Raw genomic sequence first — 12,988 nt, forward strand, 5'->3', positions numbered from 1 at the left:
GACACAAGAGATTTTCAGTTCGCAGCTCATTTCGACTGAGGTCATGCTGAAAATATGCACTGCAGAACTGGCCGATGCCCAGAGAAAAGCTGAAATTTCGATACGATTTCGCCAAGATGCTGCCAAATAAAATGTCATAAATCTTGGCGCTAAGGATTGCCCTGTTAAGCAGCGAAGAAGGAAATCTCCCAAAGAAATGCTCAAGATGCCAAAAAGCAAAAGAGTTGTCGAGGTCCAAAAATACACTTGACACATCACGCCGTCTCTATCTCGCGCCAGCTGTCCTTCTCTCTCCCGCCCATTGCGACAAGTGCACTGATTTATTTGGCCGGTTTGCAGTTGAATTTTTGATGCAGCGTAAGAAGACGGCAAAACAAGATAAATGACGACCGGCGACTCTTGGCCATGCGGTGATTTTGGTACCAAAAACTAGCTGGCCAACTTCAGACAAACAGTGCTGCTATACCCGATAAACGTGTACGAACATATCCACATATCCCTTTATTTCCCATTCCATTTCCCCTCTGAGACATCATCCCCAATCGCGCGGCTAACTGAACCCCTAATTCCCGTCATAGATCAACCATTTCGGGTCGTAAATAACTCGCTCAAATCTCTAATTTGTTTTGCCCGACAAGAAGGAAAGGTGGAAAACCTTTTTCCAAGCGCAGAATGGAGATTAGGTAACCGAAATCAAAATGGAATATGTATCCGAGCATCGAAGTCACGTTTATCATTGAGAGCGTGGACGTCTATATAAAACTTGGCATGGCCTCTTTATAAATAATAAAAAAATAATAATTATCTAAAACCAGGTTTCCTTTTTTTTTTTTGATACTAGTATTTTTATATATGTATGTATGTATATAAGTAAAAACAGGGGTATGTATTATGTTAGCCTTACTATAATATGCAGTAAAAATGATTTAAAATGAGTTTCCGTATCACGAAAATTGATCTTTGCTTCTATAACACTATATAAAAACCAAAAGTTAAATGGACATATCCTAGATATCCAATCTCCCCATTGTCATCAAACATCTGTTTAACACGGTAAGATAACATTCATCGATATGTTCAGAGAGTCAATTGATTCGCCATGCCAGACACGACAGATCCAGCGAATTAAAAGACAATATCATCAATTATATTATGGCAAAAGGAGCCCCAAGGCCCTCGTGCCCAGCCCCCTGCCCCATCCAACCATTCACTCAATTCGGGAATCCTCTTTTTTTGCCGCAAAGTTCCATTGACCATCGAAGCCAAAATACTTGGCATCGCAATGAATCGTGTCTGGCATTAATCCCTGCCACTACCCCACATCCCCACATCCCCACAGCCCCACCCAGCCCCACGCCAGCGTAAGACGGTTGCATAAATAAAGAAGCGGACATGGAGCCCGAGGATGGGATGGTTGGTATGGGATCCAGTCGGATCGGATCGGACCTGCTCTGCTGATCGTGAGTTATGGGTTGTCACCTGTCTGTCGCAGCTGTCAAATTGAAAGTGGATTGAACCGAACGCAATGCAATGTAAGCAATGAGTAAGTAAGTAATCGCACAAAGCGTAATCGTCATCGATCGCCGATAAGAATATCAATTAATGTCGCATGGCCAGCGATCAATTGCGGTGCAGTCAAATGAACTTGCAGATATGCAAAGCTGGTAACTAAATATAATGTAGTCATAGTATAACGAAATAGTAGACCCTAATGGATCGGGTATATAAAGATCCTATGGGTTCTAGTTGGCAAGCCCGTTACTGTACCGAAGTAGTTTAAGAAACGGATTAATCAGTGGGAAGGACAAACCTAATAAACCCTTTGAATTTCCTGGGACTAAAAGCGAAAACCCACAACGCTTAAGTTTCGGGCTGAGAGGACGAAACCCGGTTAGACTATGGGGTCTTTTCGTCTTTTTTGTTTAATGAAAATTAATTGCGCCACCAAAGTCGTGTGTTTGCGATCGCATTTAATTGCATTTCGTACACTCGTATCCCCCTCCCCCAGCGATCCCCAACAGCGGATCGAGCCCAAACCTTTCCGTGGATCTCTTTCCCTCTCCCGGCGACCAATATATCATGGACACACACACACACACGGGAACACACACTGCCATGCGGGACAACAAGAACATGATTAATTTCTGACAAATGTGCGACACAAAAGAGATGTGACACACCTTGGACCACAAGATGGTTGGAATGCAAGCACCACCATACACTCCTAAAAAGTTGACCACCATTTTATTTCGCTCTCTTCAAATCCCCGCTTGGTAAAAACACAAAGAAAAAAATCTATTTTTGAAAAATTGCTCATTGCTTTTATCAATGGTTTTACTTGTTATTGTCATTATTTTTAAGATGGGAAAACTATTTTTAGAAATTCAAAATGATTGTCTGAATTAATTACAACTTACTACCTAATCATTTTTCCAGATGAATAAAAACAAAATTAACACCATGATTTTTATACTGAATTTATTTATTGAGTGTAACAACATTTTCGGACATAACAAATCATCTGCGAATAATTTCTACGCTATTCGGGATTATGTTTCCCATCAAATTTGAATTTATGAAATTAAATTGAACCAATACACTTTATATTTTACTAAGGTTACTTACAAAATAAACCAACATTTGATAACCCACAATACATAATACCTTGGCATACGTATCATCCAACTATATGTATATATATATTTTTTTTAAGTGTGTGCTTCCCCAGCTTCCTGCCCCCTCCCTTTCCTGCGATCGTTTCTTCGAAGCTGCGGTGAACTTGGCCGACGGCATCAGGTTGCAGGTTCCACGGAGCAGCACACGCGTACACAATGATCGATGTTATGCCCCTGCCAGCTGTCCGGTGCTTGCGTCCCCGCAGTGGTAAGGGTGGGGGGGTTGCTGGAGCTGGAGCTGACCCTCACAGGTAGGAAAAGCTCGCCCCTATATATCACACGGCCTTATCAACTAGACAAGTTTCGCACTAATTCGTGAGTAATTTTTTGTATATTTCATGCGAATATTTCACACCACGACACACTGCTTGCTTGGCACTGCTTGGCCGGGCATTGGGGTGGACCAACAAAATTATGACATGGCAAATAAAAAGATTTGTGCGACATAATTCTTTCGCTGGCCTAAGCGAGGCTATAAAGATAAGTCCGAAAAGGACCTGGAATCAACAGGCGAAACATAAAAAATGGATTTAAACCGCAGCAAACAACAAATATGTTTTGTTACACTTAAGGTGGATATATTCGGGATATTCGCTTAATTGTTGCAACATTTGCTGCCCAGCAATTATTTGATAAGACAACGACTTACATTCAAGCAATAAATTTACTGGCCACAAAATAAATAGAATGAGGAACTGGCAAATGTTTAGTAGTTACTGCCAAGCTTGCAACAAAAAAACGGACTGAAAAAATTTTAAAACTTTTGTTTTCTCTCTTCTGGGAAACACTTGTGCACTGAGCCACCAAAAAAGAAAACCAAGTTGAAGAAGAAGAAATTTCAGCTTCCTGAGTTCATAAATTTTCACTGCGGACCCACATAAAACAAAAGCAAAAACAAAACAATTCACAAAATTTTGCTAGCCCCCCAGGGAAACTCGAAAAGTGCAGTAAATTAATGAAGGTTTCTCTTTCTTTAAGATATGCTATGCGTACTCATCTTAAAGAAAAGGGGTTTTAACGGCTTGGAGCATTATATATTTAAATTCTGAAAAATAAAATGATATAATAGTTTTTAATTTTACAAAACTTTTGTTGTTTACAACATTTTTAATGATAGAAAATAAGTAGAAATACCTTCTTCATGTAATATGGAAAATTCTGATTCGTGCTGCCGTTTTGTTTGTCTTCGGATAGATCGTTTTTTTTTCTGCTTTCCAAACTGCAATCCAATGACTTAATATTTTTCTTAATGAAAACAGTGTATGGCCCAGATAAAAACGTTTGAAGCCACAAAAGACTTCCAGTAGTTAATATAAAAATGTTTGATTGGGAACCGAAATGTACATATAATCTCTATAATCTTGTAATATAAACCTTGTATATTTTGAAAACATTCAGAGCAATGATCATTTTTGGATTTAAAGTACATGAATGCAGCCGGAAATTATTAAGTTATAAATTACTCATTTCTTATCTAGCCATAACTGCTTGAAATCGGTTCTCTCTTCGTCCAATGATGAGTTGTTGAGGCTGTTTAGTCAGGAATCCCTGGTGAACACCCAATGGCTAAATTTCCAACTGAAACACAAAATGCTACTATAGCCATAAGACATATTTCTTGGTTCCTGTATTCCCAGTAAGTTAATTATTTGATATTTGAAGTATTCCTTATAATTAATGGTACTATAGAAGCACACATCGGTTTTTTAGAAAATTTATTTGATGTTATTTGACTTTGTTTAACTGACTGCTGGCATCACTGGCTATTTTATTTTTATTAGCCTTATAGTAAACAAAACTCAGACAAAGCATTTTTGTGGCAACCTGTTTTTTTTTGTAATTGATTTTAATGCCGAAGATGAATCATCTCCTTTCAAATAAAAATAATTAGCAATGAATTTTAAGTCCTAAGGATGCCACTCTGGTTGGACTTTAAAGATTTAAAAGACTCTTAAAAGACACGCAGTTATATAGTGGAAATGCCCACAAAATTAATCTTATTACGGAGAAGTTGAGTGTGAAATCCCCTGGGCAGACAACCAAAAACCAAAAACCAAAACCCACAACGAAGAACCAGACAACCACGTGAGCAAGCAGCTCAAATTTATAAACTTGCCCAAACTAAACTTGAAACGGCCAAAAATGAAAGCCACAATGGCTACAACCCGTGCTGGTTTATAAGGAACACACACTTTAAGAAGGATATAGAAAAAATAATAAGAAGACCGTGGCAAAATGAAGTTTCGAAAGGCTCGAAACTGAGAAGAGGGACAAAATGAGCTCCAGAAACCTCAAGAGCAAAGTTTCCATTTTGCTTGAGTTGCCTGAGGTTGGAGACGATGGGGAAAATATACAGAAGGAGTTTGGTTGAGGGCATTCATGTGTTTTGTGACAAACTATCTTAATGGCTTTTCGCAGCTTGGCGGCTGTTAAATGCGATTTTAATTAATTGGACACTTAAGTTAACGACATTTCTTTAGCCCCACGCCATGCCACCCAGCCTCACCTCCTACTCCTACTCCGATTGCGATTCCGACTCCGATTCCGTAGTCCGGCGACTGCACACGGCGACGATTTTGATTAATTGGCGGACCCGTAGAGCTGGCCACATCCACTCGCCACGGGAAAGCACAGCAAGGTGGGACGCTGCGAGGTGTTGGGCGCTGGCTGCTGCGATGGATTTAATTGATGACCATCGCAAGTTACGCTTTGGGCCTCCAGCTGCCCACACCACTTTACACCCTGCGAGTTCGCTCCTTTTTTTTTGGCAAAATGGCGCTGAATTTGATCATTTTATATTGCCGAAATGCAGTTGGGGCTAAAAAATTGCATGAGAGGATCAGTGAAAATCATTTAAAACAATTTGAAAATATATAGGTGTTAGAACTAAAATGAGAAAACGCCATAAGTGATTTTCGCGATTTTCCCGTTACTCAGCTTGCGGGGAACGAGAAAGTTTGGCATTTGTTTGGCAAAACGAAATATAGTATGTTGAATTGATTGCAAAAAAAGTTCAAACCATCAATTTAATTTTTATTCGGAGTTTTTTTTTAAATATATTTGTTAAAATATAAAAAATTTTAAGGCTTTTTATATAAAATGTAAGATCTGGAAAGTTGTATTCGTGCTGACATGCATTTCTAAGAAAATCCCGAGCTCCAATTTAATACTATCATTAATCACCATACCGTATTTTAATTTAATTAAAAATTTCGCCTAATTTCGTTTTCGTTTCTCAGTTTCTGGCTGATGATAAATGCCTTCTAATAGACGCGCTCATTGCTAAATGATTAATAAAGTAATTTTCAAGTTCAGCGCCGATATAAAACTCGCAGAAACAGGGAGCTGGTATTAGGATGAGTGAGATTGAAATGTGGTGAGTGAAAAATTCACTCGAATGCGAGTCATTTGAGAGGTCGTAAATTCAGATCCTCGAAAAGTAAACGCCCATAAACAATAATGTTTCTCAATGAAAGCGGAGACCACGTGTAGTCGTAAATTTCTCTCGCATTTACTGTCTCGCTCTGGCCCTGTCTCCATCTCGCTTCTTTGAGGTTCCTCTAACAGGTTTCTCATTAGGATAAAGTTGGAAAATGTCCCAAAATGAGTGTAACCAGGAGCGAAATTCAAAAGGAGACGAACGCAAACGTTACGCAACACTAAAACGGGGCGGAGCTTGGTGTCGCCCTCCAACTCTCACCCTGCCTCCGTCTCTTTCCCACCACATATGCTTGACAAAGAAACAGCTGCTCACGAGAGAGAAGAGAAAGCGCCGACTCAGAGTTTGTGTGTGTGTGTGGGTGGGTGGGTAATAAACCATTCCCGGCAGCCATAAAGCATTGCACTGCGAGAGAGAGATAGCGAGCGAGCGCTGCTGCGCCGCCTGCGCCGCGGTCAACGCCGCTGCCATGATGGCAGCGACTGCGACTGCGCTCGTAATTCTCACTTTAATGGTTTGTTTACATCATAAATAAACATGGCTGAGCTGCGGCTGAGCGAGATAGAGAGAGTTTGCGTGGAAGAGCGTCTCTCGAATTTTGGCGCGCGTTTGCCCCATTATTTTCGCAGGTTCAGTTCGTGAGAGAGCCTCAATGATTCCGCTGTGACGTCAGCACTAGTTCCACTAGATTTGAGACATGATCCCGATCACGATCGTGACCAAGATCATATACAATTAGCCGGGCACGGGCCGATCGCAAATTAACAATCATTCGATGACTCACTAATGTGGCGAAGACAAAAACGCGGCGAACTGCAAAAGAAATTTATTATTGAAAACACATTAAAGTGACCAGTTAGGTCTGAATAGAAAACCACTCTATAAATGAAACATTACCTAACATTATGCTTCTGAAATTTATTAATTAAAAAATGCTTTACGCTTGTTAAAAACACTTTTTAGCGTTGTTAGGTTACTGCAGAATACCTTTTCAAATGAATGCTACAAAAGCACAATACAGCTACTTATGATATTTATGATCATTAATGATCCTTAATTTATATATTAATGTTATAGAATTGTTACTGTAGTTTCAATATAAAGGTCGCCCAAACTGCCACGCTCATAACTTACATTTTTTTGTAATTTTTTTATTTTATTTTTCCAATTTCCATCGATATGCCAAACCCATTTTGGTCACGGTATTTCCAACGCCCACAAACCGCCCAAAACTCCTACACCCAAACTTTTTGGAAATACACTTTGCATTTTTTTTTTTAATTTTATAATTTTTTTTCCCCGTTCTATGTACTAACTATCTAAGTTGCGGGTATCTGATAGTCGAGAAACTGAACTAAAGCGGTATCTCTGGTTTTTAATATTTGAAAAGTCGTTGAGAGAATAGCCTTTCTGTTTCACTATCAATTTTTTTATTGAATTAGAACCAAACTTCTTATCACGTGCCGACGGATTTGAGAACATGGTAAGTTGCCGTCGGCGGTGAAGACTGTTCAGATGCATCACTGCGACACTGTGCCACAAGATGAATTTCATCGAGGATGTAAGCTGTAAAAGGGGCGTACTGATGAGCCAATATAGCGAAGACGTTAGCAAGGAGTGGTCCGGAAAATGCCGAACCACTTGTGGCGCTCGCACTAATTCAAGGGTCCAAAAATGGCACGCTCGATGGTCACACAATTACGGATGTAATAAAGCAATTTGCCGTAATTGCAATTGAGCCGAGGGCGCGTCAGCAGCTGGCACTTTGTTAACCGCTCCTTCCTTCTCCTTCGCCTTTTGCCACCGTAAAACTTTGTCTTTGAGCCCGGGACGAAAATGCCCAACAACCCTTTGTGGCCCTTTGTTTCTGGAAAGTTTGCCGGCGGATAATGTGTGACAATGTCTTGGCACTTGCCGTGCACAGAGGGTGATTTTAATTTAGCCAGGTAGCCGGTTCCGGCCAAGTTTGTTCGAATTTTTCCGTGGGTTTTGCATAGCCAACTTCTTAATTACGGAACGGACTTCAGCCCCTGCAGCGGGCGGTGAGCTGTGATGGCTTTATGATCCCGCAAACGAATCCTTTTTGTGCGCCTGGGCTGGCTAATGAGCAAGTTAATGCCTTGTTATGATGATTATTATGTGTGCGGCAGGCCGAGTCGGCGGAATGGACTCGTAAACACACGGCTACTGGAACAAGTGTTGAGCAATCCGGACAGAAAAACAAACACCAGAAGTGTTTTTGGGGGTGCCGGTGGCCCCATAAAAATTAGTCTATAAAAACAAACACTCAGCTTGGCGACCCCCGTTGGATAAACAGAACGCCAGAGCGCCCCCATATCATGTGGCACCTCATTTCGCCCAGCGGAGCAGTGGGAGACGCCGAGGAGACTCTGAGGCATGCTGCGAAAATTTCCTCATTCGCTTTTCCACCTTTCCTAGCTCGCTGGATGTCTACGATTCCCCCAACACTTCCCCTCGCTTTGATAAATAAACAAACAACTCTATTTCATTTTTTGTTGTTCAGGCTGGATTCGTGGACTTTCAATTTATTTGTTTAGTAAACAGCTGAGTAATGCTGAAAATTGTGATTTGGAAACTTTAAAATCGAGCGATGACTTAATAGTTAACCTTATGATTTCGGTTTTCTTAAATCAATTAAGCTCATTCGTTTTCAATGTACGGATTAAAGATTTCCTTATTACTAAAACCTAATATATTTGTACCTCACATTACTTAAAAAAAATTAATTTAAATGTCTGTATTCTAATTTTATATTATTTCAAAGGTAAATGATCAAAAATCATAATAAACAAATTGCTAAATTCTAAATCAATTTTTGTAATTTGCTTAGCTAACGATTACTTACTTACTTCGTATTCAATGACCAATTAAATTAACAATTTGTTGCAGCTATTATCTGCTCTGTGTTGTCTGCGGGCGCTGCACTTGAGTCGGTTCAATAATTATAAATCAATATTGATTCAATTATGGGCTCTTACAATTATTATCTGTATGGCTCTACACCAAACAACAGGAAAAAGCAAGAACCGGAGAGACAACAAAAAATTCAAACAATTTTCAAGTGATGCCAACTTAATTAAGTTACAAAATTTATGAGCTTCATCTGGTTGGGGCTGCCGGCATTGGCACGCACACACACGAGCCCCGATAAAGATACAAATAGAGACCCAAAACACATATAGATGGGAGATACACAGATACTTCCAATATGGCAACCAGACTCACCCGATTGACACGCGTCCCGCGAACACAAAACTCCACAAATGAAGACACATTTGGGGGAGTTAGCGGGGATTGTAAATCGATTGCCATGCGGCGGAGATCGATTTTAACGATTTGTTTTGATATTTTTACGATTATGGGGCATCGTTTGCACAACATAAATAGAACATAAAACTTTGTGTATGATGAGAAGGGAGAACAGGAAGCTGTATGCGGCTTGTGGTGCGTGCTCACGGCTCCTGCACGGTAAACAAATACCATTAAATCGGTTTCTAATATATCAAATTCAAAATTCTACCCCTCCGAAATACGACTTGAAAATAATATACGAATTTGTTGAATGGATTGAAAATCATCATCATTCTTTATATTAAGTTAACAATTGCTTTATTTAAAAAATATTTGTAGCAAGCAACTGATTTTATTATAATTATATTACTAAATGAATTTCAATTTTTTTTAACTGAAGTGGTTTTTTTCATTTTTATTAGTAAATGAACGTTTAACAAAGCAGAAAAAATATTGCAGCTAGTTTTTTTGTGGGACATTAACCGACGCCAATCCAACAGCCAACGCAATGGAGCCCCTTGAAATTCAATTAATAATAAATTAGCTGCAAGTGGCGGCGTGAAGAAATCACAAATTAATATTTCCATTTAACGATGCAGCCGAGACGGTTTGTTCATTGCGTATGGGCTTTTAATTGCCCTACCGCAGCGCCTTGGATGCGAAAGTATCTGAGAGATACTTAAGCCTGCTGTTTTATTTTCTTCCTCGCTGCCGTTGTCATCGTGACGTTTTCCGCTCGCATCGTCATAAATCATATGCACCACATGCAACACCGAGGCACAAAAAATACGACCAAAATATGGAAAGAATATTATATGTTTCAACGTAATTTTGTTGTATTTTTTCTACATCTCGGGCCGTCCTTGCTGTTTTATGGCTCCTAGGTCCTTTGCATATGCAAAACTAACGCACTCGACTCAACGCTGCAAATTTCGCCGCCGGCTTCCTGCGACAGTAATGCGTTTCTTTGGTTCTCTCAGCAGAATTAGAGCAGGATATCTACGCAGTGGCTGCCTCTTTTCTTCTCTTCGTGAGGCCTGTGTCCTTTTGATTTATGGTTTCTTATGCAGGATGCCAGGACACTTAGACACTTAGACTGCGGCAAGCACTGGTGTTTCAACGGATGTAAGTAGTAAGGCACTGACGGATCGGATCAGTTTTTTAGGGCTTATGTGGGCCGGTTTCTAGATGTCTCAAAAAAGAACAGACTATAAAACTTTTCATGCTGAAAATCCATTAATGAACTTCGATATTTTTAACAGCCCTACGACATAATGTCTTCGCTCAACTTTTACACTTAATATAAAGTGAGCCATATTTCGTGATGAACACACTTTAAAATAACAATAGTAAGTATTCAATTTTTTTTATCATGCATTCCTTTGTCAATACATACTCTGCGATAATTAATTCAACATTTTAATATACTGAAACATTCTCGGTACATTTATTTAAGAAAATGAGGGTTTCAGCCCAGCATAGTTTTATATAACTAGGAGATAGTACAAATTCAGAAATGACACGTGCGCAATGGCATCTAAATGCATTTGCTGTTGGAAATCAAACATAAATAGATTGTCTAACCCCCAAAAAGAGAAAAGCCATCCAACCCATGTTTAGCCCGGAGAATGCATCTCCTTCACACCCGCATTAATCTGCATTCTAATGGTGGACTTGGAAGCAGCCAAATGGTGAAATACCATCTCCACTTTAATTGGGGTTGTTTGTCTTTAGCTCTAGGCTGCTGGAGATTCTGTAATAGTAGACAAGCGTCGCATCCTTGGGTTCTTTTGGCAGGAAGTCTCTCGTAGCGGAATCCATTTTCCCAGCAAAGCGTGACGCCTTTAAATTGGGCATGCCACACTCCCATATTCCTCTTAGTCCTCGCCAGTTGCTGATAAGCCTCAATCGAACACAAATCGGTTGACCAAAAATTGAACATGATAAATGTTCGAGTTATCCTTGCGCCCCCTCACAGATGTCACTTGCAAATGAAATACTTCCAAAATCCATATATTCCCTATCCCCTTTTCTTTGGTAAATTAAATGGCGGAGAGAAATTCCTTTTGAGAGGTAAGTGAAGTGCTGAGCTAAGATAAGGGTTCAAAGTTTTTGTTTTTTTACTATGGGGTTACTCCAGATAACAAGGCTGGAAACTATAGAATACAAATTTATCATGATCTTGTTTTGAAAATTAAACGTGTTCCAAAAAAAAAAAACAAGTGAGAAGCCTATTGTCGAGTTCCTGTCGAAGTACTCAGATTGGATAAGTGAACGTAAGAAAAAAAGAAAATAATTTTTTCGAGATTGCTATCTATCGATTACATTTTTTGCAAAACTGAAAAGCAAATCAAAATATTTAGGAACATACATATATACTTTATAGGATCGAAAACGATTCCTACTACATATTGCGTTCCTAATTGAATGAAGCTTTATTGGTCATTTCCAAAAACCTCAAATTTCTGAGGCTTTTAGTTTCCTAATGTTTAGAAACCAAGATACCGTTTTGTACAATAATAGAGGGTGTTTTAAAAATTAAAACATAATAGGTTTCAACAATTAAAGCATAAATGCGCTTTAGTTGAAGTTGAGTGAGCATTTCACCATTCCGCCATAAATTTCCACTAGGAATCTCAAATATATTATGCCCGATCGCTTCAATAAAGAACAAATATTAAGCCGGAATGCATTTTTGACCATCTCAGGGACCTGGACTTGTCCCCACGAAAGGGGAGTGGCGACGCCTACGAATTACATTTGGAAACGCACACACACACGCACACACAGAGGACACGGAAACGAAATAAATCGAGGGCGAAATGAATGGACACAAAAGGATGAATGGTCAGTCATGGGGACAAAAAACCAAAACAGTCAACGAGCGGGAGACAGGCAGAAATATTGAAACGAAAAATACAACTGACAAAAAATGTTATTTCGTTTTATTTGCAAAGCGGAGCACTCCATAAATTTTCGTGCGCTCAATATTGTTTCAGATCATAAATCATGGCTGCATTTGCGTTCGCACACACACACACACACACTCCAAACACACACACACAGCGTCAGTGCAGCTGCTGCAGCGGGAGGGAGTGAGATGCACCCCGGGAGCAAGCGAGAGGTCCGACACCGACAAATGCACGTTGTTGTACCTTGTAGCTGAAAGTTGGGATGCATCACGGGCACTGCAAAAGCAACAAAAACAAACACCGACTGCCAGAAAGACAACAACAGCAGAACGGACGGCGAAAAACACCAAGCCAAATCCCTGCAACAACAAGTATGCTTCACAAGCTATCCGGGAATCGCCTGGTTGATATCCTGTAATAGGAAGCTCAAATATGTATGCTACGGATTTCCGAAGATTCCCCTTTCCGAATGAAAAATCTTCACTTTGTTCACTAATTTGAAAATCAATGGAAGTCGTACAGCATTTACGTAAAATAATTTAAAAGTATGCACACATTGGTTATTGAAACAGTTTTCTAGACTAACTAACAATTTTCCGTGTGATTTGTATAACTTGAAGAAGTATGTTAAAATGTTGATGATATTTTGA

The sequence above is a fragment of the Drosophila santomea genome, chromosome 3R (assembly GCF_016746245.2).
Source record: "Drosophila santomea strain STO CAGO 1482 chromosome 3R, Prin_Dsan_1.1, whole genome shotgun sequence".
Taxonomy (NCBI): Eukaryota; Metazoa; Arthropoda; class Insecta; order Diptera; family Drosophilidae; genus Drosophila; species Drosophila santomea.